A 9,108-nucleotide genomic window follows, 5' to 3' on the forward strand; every position below is an offset into this window, starting at 1 on the left:
CTAAATTAGAGAAAATAGCAATTTTTTTCTGGTAAAGCTAACAGCAATTATAAATACTTCTTACCTATGTTCTTCCCTTTAATTGACCAATTAAAAGTTATATGATGAATCTGAAATTTTCATAATTTTTAAAAAAAATACGTCCTAGAGCACTGGTGCTGAAGCTTAGTACAAATACATATCCTTAAATACTTGAAGGTTATTTGTTTTTTCTATCTATCATACATAGGTACACAAAACATCAACACTTAGAGTTGGCACTTATAGTCTTATTCACCATGTCATAAAATAAATCCATATATTTAAAATTTTTCAATCAAAGAACTATGATGAAAAGAGAGTATGATCAGAGAAATTTATCATAAAATAACTTCATTTTAAAAGTTGAGTTATATCTTTTTATGGAATTAACTCTTAATCACATGGGTTGTGGACTGTCCATGTCATGGGTCCCAGGAGCACTAAGTCTTCATTTGATGCTGCTCTGTTGCTGTGCCTTCTCATTCTTATCCTTATTCCCCTGACTTCCTTAACCATTACCTCTGCCACATGGCTGGTCCTGATCCTGTACAGCAATGGCAGACAAAGCCTTAGGTGAAATAGCTTCATTGAAACCACCAATGTTCAATTACAAACATATGGCAAAAACCAGGGAGGAATATAAGTCATGAGCACAGCAGGAAAGCAAATTATCTGTTATTTTAGGAGGCCAAGTGCTAATAACAAATAGAGATAACTAAGAGCTAGTTATGTTTCGTTGAAAAGTTTCTAATTAATAATAGATGAAATCACACATTTTCTGATTGCAAAAAAGTAAAAAGTTTTTTATTTGCTTATATTTATCACCCACAGAAACTAAATTGCCCCAGGCAGTAAGAGTACTTTATGGGTAAGGTATAATAATATGCACTAACCCTTAACGTTCTCAAAATATAATATACACAATGCCTCATGAGAAAGTCATAAATTGGAAAAATAAGAATTAACAATAAATGAAAGACAAATATTCACACATCAATCAGGTTTTTCAGGTTGATATTATGAACTCCACATAGGGACAAAATACGGTACCTTTCTGGTAAATGAGAGCTAGTTTTGAAGAGAGCCTGCATTGTTTTGTACCACACGAAGAGGCTTAAAACTTACTGGTCAAAGTTCCATTTTATATTATCCAAAACCCATCCGACTGATTTAAAAAAAGAACCTTGGGGGCTTCCCTGGTAGCACAGCAGTTGAGAGTATGCCTGCCGATGACGGGGACATGCGTTCGTGCCCCGGTCCGGGAACATCCCACATGCCGCGGAGCGGCTGGTCCCGTGAGCCATGGCCGCTGAGCCTGCGCGTCCGGAGCCTGTGCTCCGCAACGGGAGTAGGCCACCACAGTAAGAGGCCCGCGTACTGCAAGAAACAAAAACAAAAACAAAAACAAAACAAAACAAAACAAAAAAAGAACCTTGGGCTTCCCTAGTGGCGCAGTGGTTGAGAGTCCGCCTGCCGATGAAGGGGACACGGGTTCGTGCCCTGGTCTGGGAATATCCCACATGCGGCGAGCGGCTGGGCCTGTGAGCCATGGCCGCTGAGCCTGTGCGTCCAGAGCCCGTGCTCCGCAATGGGAGAGGTCACGACAGTGAGAGGCCCGCGTACCACAAAAAAAAAAAAAAAAAAAAAAAAACCTTGAGAAATCCCAATCAGACTTTTTCAAAGAGTCCACAGTTTGGTTTCTACTTCTACCACTATGATATTCTTTCATTATTTAATTGCATACATGATGTGACTGTACATGGAAATCGTTTATAAGCTAAATAAGCCTTTTTCTTTTAGTACTAGATATGATAAATACTATATTTCAAAGAAATTTGAAATTGTGTTCCCAAAAATGGGATTGAAAAGTAAATTATGTAAAGAACTAGCCACAACTATTAGATTAAAAAAGTATTATTTTTAAAAACAAATGCAAAATCTATACAAAATTAACTTTTTGTGTATACTGATACTAATAGTTTATAATTCTTAAAGTAGGTGGTCAAAATGATAAAATATTTCCTCAAAATTTTGTCACAGTGCATTTCAATACAGAACATACTAAAAATTTTACTGTTATACAAATATTTCCAAGTCTCACCAATGGCAAAGTGTTTTATTGCTTTTTTCCAGAGGAAAAATAAAATCAATAAAGTAAGAAATTCAATGTCACCTCTTGGCAAAAAACTTTTTTACTATTATCTCTCAAAAAAGGTCTACATAATAGAAAAGCATCACAAACAAGGATATCACATGCTTGATTTCTTGTCCTAATCAACCTATCCTCCCAAATTTTGATTTATTTAGAATTGTGAGAATGAAGAGCCTGGAGAATTCATTAAGTCAGAAGGGCATTTGAAATACAAAAGGTGAGCTAACACTGAGAAATTCATTTAAGGATTTGAAGGTGAGGAATACATTTTGGGGAAAAAAAGTTACGTTTGTTTCTTTGTTTAAAAAAGAGGAGTAAATAGGAAGGAACTTACATTGCTATTTCATAGGGATTACATGTCAGTCCTCTGGGTTTATTAGTTTCTTTTGGGTAGGAAGGGAAACTTATAGAGATCTTCTGTTCCTGGCTCCTAGACAATACTGTTACGAAATGTAAGGTGAACTCACTATGAGTGTGTGTATATGTACATGTGTGATAGGCATACACAGGGAAAGGCTGTACTTATCCCCTGCCTGGTTCTATCAGGTCTTTCAGGGACTTCCCTGGAAACATTGAAAGGAACGTTTTAATTACTATGATTTCAATTATATTCCAATACAATTTTGCAAACTTGACAGTGATAGAATGCTGGATGTACCAGCAACAAAATCCCAGCATCCCAAAAGCCTTCATAATTATATCAAAAATGAAATGAAGCTTCTTACTTCAAATATCACAGCTTTCTAAGCCTAAGTGGGGAAAGATTTTTCCTTGTCATTAAGTTATCTAAAAATTTTGCCAAAGATATGGGGAAGGGGAAGTCTCCTTTTTAAAATGTATAGTAATCCAATACAGTTAACAAGTTATACTTAATAAGACAAGCTTTTCTGATTGACTAGGCTAACTGTTTAGTTAGTTATTTTCCCTGAGCCTTATTCTTAAAGAATATTCCAGCAAAAACATACTGAGCTTAGTGAAATAAAAAGACTAGTTTAAATGAAGATGCAGTGAGGAGTCAGCACAAGAAAATGAAAATATTTTTTTCTTGACTTAAGAGGCTATTTTTGTTCTTAGCCTAGTTCAGGCTAATTCCCAAGAATTCAATGAAGATTTGTATGCTTTTATCTCAAACATTTGAGCACAAGATGAGATCCTTTTTGAGAGGCAAAGACAAAAGTGTTTAAAAACAAAAATCAAAGTCTGAATCTTATTCAAATTAAGCACCCAAATACGAAACCATTAAAAAAAACAAACTAAAATATAACAGCATAGAAAATATACAAGTAAACCTCTCAATGAGCTTCAACAAGCAAAATAAAACTTCAACACTAACATAAAAGTTTTTATGAATTTTTAATAACCTTAAAACTGAATTTAATTCCTTAATATTCTTATATAAATTTAGCTATTAGTTTAATACTCTAAGTAATGAATTATTTCAGATCTAGTATAATAATATTCTATGGGGACTACAAGTAACTCACAGGATTTTAAACATTTCTCAAAAATTCCATAATGACCCCTTTAATTTTAAAGCTATATATCACTGGGAAATGTTATGGGGAGATTAAGAATCAAATGTCATATAATCAAAAGTATGAGAAGCACCAAACACTTGCAAAGGGTGAGAAATATCGGCCTACTGAAAAGGAATCTGCCTGATGGTACTAAAAGCTACTTTCACTGAAAGGGCAATGTAACCATAGGCAGGAAAAATATATTTTATAGCAATTAGAGTTTGATAGTTGAACAAATGCATAACATAAAATGAAAACATGAATAATAATGCTCTTCCTGCCACTTTTTTGCAAATTTCTAAACAGTTATGTTTTGAATGCATTGAATGAGTTAATTATTAAAATAATGAAAAACAAAGACTATGTGGGATATTTGATCTTCATGATTGTTTGCCTTCAGGCTAGACAAACAGGATGTAAAACAATGGTTCCATGTTAACAGGCACTAAGGCCTATCTGTAAATTGACAAATTCTATTTTTTTTTAGCAATAAAGTAGAACTGATCACTGTTTTCATACACTGATAGCTTAGTTATTTTTATTATAAATATACTTTACCTAATGTTCACTTTCCACTATGAAGCAACAAAATTCTTATGTGCAAATTTCTTAATTAACAATTTTTTGTACTTTTTGAAAATTTGAGTTTGTTCAGTCTTTAGCTAATAATATAACTATGGTCTATCATAATAACTAGGCAGAATTACATGCTGAAAAAATTCACATTCTTACACAATTCTTCCCAAAACTTTATTTAAAAAGATAAACACCTAGGCCAAACTCGAATATTACCTTACTTCCACTGCTTTCTATTTCCCTGACTGCCTATTTTTTTTTTAATAACATCTTTATTGGAGTAGAATTGCTTTACAATGGTGTGTTAGTTTCTGCTTTATAACAAAGTGAATCAGCTATACATATACATATATCCCCATATCTCCTCACTCTTGCATCTCCCTCCCACCCTCCCTTTCCCACCCCTCTAGGTGGTCACAAAGCACCGAGCTGATCTCCCTGTGCTTTGTGGCTGCTTCCCACTAGCTATCTATTTTACATTTCAAAGTATATATAAGCCCATGACACTCGCTCACTTTGTCCCAGCTTACTGTTCCCCCTACCCAGTCCACAAGGCCATTCTTTTTTTTTTTTTTTTTTTTTCCACACGGGCGCAGCCGCTCCGCGGCATGTGGGATCTTCCCAGACCGGGGCACGAACCCGTGTCCCCTGCATCGGCAGGCGGACTCCCAACCACTGCGCCACCAGGGAAGCCCCACAAGGCCATTCTTTACGTCTGCATCTTTATTCCTGTCCTCCCTCTAGATTCTTCAGAAACATTTTTTTTCTTTCAGATTCCATATATATGTGTTAGCATACGGTATTTGTTTTTCTCTTTCTGACTTACTTCACTCTGTATGACAGTCTCTAGGTCCATCCACCTTACTACAAATAACTCAATTTCGTTTCTTTTTATAGCTGAGTAATATTCCATTGTATATACCTGCCACATCTCCTTTATCCATTCATCTGTCGATGGAAACTTAAGTTGCTTCCATGTCCTGGCTATTGTAAATAGAGCTGCAATGAACATTGCGGTACATGACTCTTTTTGAATTATGGTTTTCTCAGGGTATATGCCCAGTAATGGGATTACTGGGTCAGATGGTAGTTCTATTTTTACTATTTTAAGGAACCTCGATACTGTTCTGCATAGTGGGTGTATCAATTTACATTCCCACCAACAGTGAAAGAGGGTTCCCTTTTCTCCACACCCTTTCCAGCATTCATTGTTTGTACATTTTTTGATGATGGCCATTCTGACTGGTGTGAGGTGATACCTCATTGTAGTTTTGATTTGCATTTCTCTAAGGATTAAAGATATTGAGAATTCTTTCATGTGTTTGTTGGCAATCTGTACATTTTCTTTGGAGAAATGTCTATTTAGGTCTTCTGCCCATTTTTGGATTGGGTTGTTTGTTTTTTTGATATTGAGTTGCATGAGCTGCTTATAAATTTTGGAGATTAATCCTTTGTCTGTTGCTTCATTTGCAAATATTTTCTCCCATTCTAAGGGTTGTCTTTTTCCTCTTGTTTATGGTTTCCTTTGCTGTGCAAAACCTTTTAAGTTTCATTAGGTCTCACTTGTTTATTTTTGTTTTTATTTCCATTTCTCTAGGAGGTGGGTCAAAAAGGATCTTGCTGTGATCTATGTCATAGAGTGTTCTGCCTATGTTTTCCTCTAAAGTTTGATAGTGTCTGGCCTTACATTTAGGTCTTTAATCCATTTTGAGCTTATTTTTGCGTATGGTGTTAGGGAGTGTTCTAATTTCATTCTTTTACATGTAGCTGTCCAGTTTACCCAGCACAACTTATTGAAGAGGCTGTCTTTTCTCCACTGTATATTCTTGCCTCCTTTATCAAAGATAAGGTGACCATATGTGCATGGGTTTATCTCTGGGCTTACTATCCTATTCCAATGATCTATATTTCTGTTTTTGTGCCAGTACCATACTGTCTTGATAACTGCAGCTTTGTAATATAGTCTGAAGTCAGGGAGCCTGATTCCTCCAGCTCCATTTTTCTTTCTCAAGATTGATTTGGCTATTCAGGGTCTTTTGTGTTTCCATACAAATTGGGCAATTTTTTGTTCTAGTTCTGTGAAAAATGCCATTGGTACTTTGATAGGGATTGCATTGAATCTGTAGATTGCTTTGGGTAGTACAGTCATTTTCACAATGTTGATTCTTCCAATCCAAGAGCATGGTATATCTCTCCATCTGTTTTTATCATCTTTAATTTCTTTCATCAGTGTCTTATAATTTTCTGCATACAGGTCTTTTGTCTCCTTAGGTAGGTTTATTCCTAGGTTTTTTATTCTTTTTGTTGCAATGGTGAATAGGAGTGTTTTCTTGATTTCACTTTCAGATTTTTCATCATTATTGTATAGGAATGCCAGAGATTTCTGTGCATTAATTTTGTATCCTGCTACTTTACGAAATTCATTGATTAGCTCTAGTAGTTTTCTGGTTGCATCTTTAGGATTCTCTATGTATAGTATCATGTCATTAGCAAACAGTGATAGCTTTACTTCTTCTTTTCTGATGTGGATGCCTTTTATTTCTCTTTTTTCTCTGATTGCTGTTGCTAAAACGTCCAAAAGTCTGTTGAATACTGGGGCTGAGAGTGAGCAACCTTGTCTTGCTCCTGATATGAGTGGCAATGGTTTAACTTTTTCACCATTGAGAACGATGATGGCTGTGTGTTTGTCATATATGGCCTTTATTATGTTGAAGTAAGTTCCCTCTATGCCTACTTTCTGGAGAGTTTTTATCATAAATGGCTGTTGAATTTTGTCAAAGGCTTTCTCTGCATCTATTAAGATGATCATATGTTTTTTCTCCTTCAATTTGTTAATATGGTGTATCACACTGATTGATTTGCATATATTGAAGAATCCTTGCATTCCTGGGATAAACCCCACTTGATCATGGTGTATGATCCTTTTACTGTGCTGTTGGATTCTGTTTGCTAGTATTTTGTTGAGGATTTTTGCATCTATGTTCATCAGTGATATTGGCCTGTAGTTTTTTTCTTTGTGACACCTTTGTCTGGTTTTGGTATCAGGGTGATGGTGACCTCATAGAATGAGTTTGGGAGTGTTCCTCCCTCTGCTATATTTTGGAAGAGTTTGAGAAGGATAGGTGTTAGCTCTTCTCTAAATGTTTGATAGAATTCGCCTGGGAAGCCATCTGGTTCTGGGCTTTTGTTTATTAGAAGATTTTTAAGCACAGTCTCAATTTCAGTGCTTGTGATTGGTCTGTTTATATTTTCTTTTTCTTCCTGGTTCTGTCTTGGAAGGCTGTGTTCTTCTAATAATGTGTCCATTTCTTCCAGGTTGTCCATTTTATTGGCATATAGTTGCTTGTAGTAACCTCCCATGATCCTTTGTATTTCTGCAGTGTCAGTTGTTACTTCTCCTTTTTCATTTCTAATTCTACTGATTTGAGTCTTCTCCTTTTTTTTCTTCATGAGTCTGGCTAATGGATTATCAATTTTGTTCATCTTCTCAAACGACCAGCTTTTAGTTTTATTGATCTTTGCTATTATTTCCTTCATTTCCTTTTTCATTTATTTCTGATCTGATCTTTATGATTTCTTTCCTTCGGCTAACTTTGGGGTTTTTTTGTTCTTCTTTCTCTAATTGCTTTAAGTGTAAGGTTAGGTTGTTTATTGGAAATGTTTCTTGTTTCTTGAGGTAGGGCTGTATTGCTATAAACTTCCCTCTTAGAACTGCGTTTGCTGTATCCCATAGGTTTTGGGTCGTCATGTTTTCACTGTCATTTGTTTCTAGGTATTTTTTGATTTCCTCTTTGGTTTCTTCAGTGATCTCTTGGTTATTAAGTAGTATATTGTTTAGCCTCCATGTGTTTGTATTTTTTACAGATTTTTTCCTGTAATCAATATCTAGTCTGATAGCATTGTGGTCGGAAAAGATACTTCATATGATTACAATTTTCTCAAATTTACCAAGGCTTGATTTGTGACCCAAGATATGATCTATCCTGGAGAAAGTTCCATGAACACCTGAGAAGAAAGTGTATTCTGTTGTTTTTGGATGGAATGTCCTATAAATATCAATTAAGTCCATCTCGTTTAATGTATCATTTAAAGCTTGTGTTTATCACTACTCCAGCTTTCTTTTGATTTCCATTTGCATGGAATATCTTCTTCCAGCTCCTCACTTTCAGTCTGTACGTGTCACTAGGTCTAAAGTGGGTCTCCTGTAGACAGCATATATACAGGTCTTGTTTTTGTATCCATTCAGCCAGTCTATGACTTTTGGTTGGAGCACTTAATCCATTTACATTTCAGGTAATTATTGATATGTATGTTTCTATTAGTATTTTCTTAATTGTTTGGGGTTTGTTATTGTAGGTCTTTTCCTTCTCTTGTGTTTCCTGCCTAGAGAAGTTCCTTTAGCATTTGTTGTAAAGCTGGTTTGGTGGTGCTGAACTCTCTCAGCTTTTGCTTGTCTATAAAGGTTTTAATTTCCCCGTCAAATCTGAATGAGATCCTTGCTGGCTAGAGCAATCTTGGTTGTAGGTTCTTCCGTTTCATCACTTTAAATATGTCCTGCCACTTCCTTCTGGCTTGCAGAGTTTCTGCTGGAAGATCAGCTGTTAATTTCTGGAACCCCTATAATTCAAATGTTGGTGGGTTTAATGTTGTCCCAGAGGTCTCTGAGACTGTCCTCAATTCTTTTCATTCTTTTTTCTTTATTCTGCTCTGCAGTAGTTATTTCCACTATTTTATCTCCCAGGTCACTTAACCATTGATTGACCCCTTCTAGAGAATTTTTAATTTCATTTATTGTGTTGTTCATCATTGTTTGCTCTTTAGTTTTTTTTTTTTTTTTTTTTT

At 35.4% G+C, this 9,108-nt stretch overlaps 1 protein-coding gene across 2 annotated transcripts in view; it reads right to left on the bottom strand.

The window, feature by feature from the left end:
* The window catches only part of FER (FER tyrosine kinase), a 457,217-nt gene that overhangs the window by 227,209 nt on the left and 220,900 nt on the right, over positions 1-9,108 (bottom strand). The window lies entirely within an intron of this gene.

This window comes from Neophocaena asiaeorientalis, unplaced genomic scaffold (genome assembly GCF_003031525.2).
Source record: "Neophocaena asiaeorientalis asiaeorientalis breed wild unplaced genomic scaffold, Neophocaena_asiaeorientalis_V1.1 scaffold26, whole genome shotgun sequence".
NCBI lineage: Eukaryota > Metazoa > Chordata > Mammalia > Artiodactyla > Phocoenidae > Neophocaena > Neophocaena asiaeorientalis.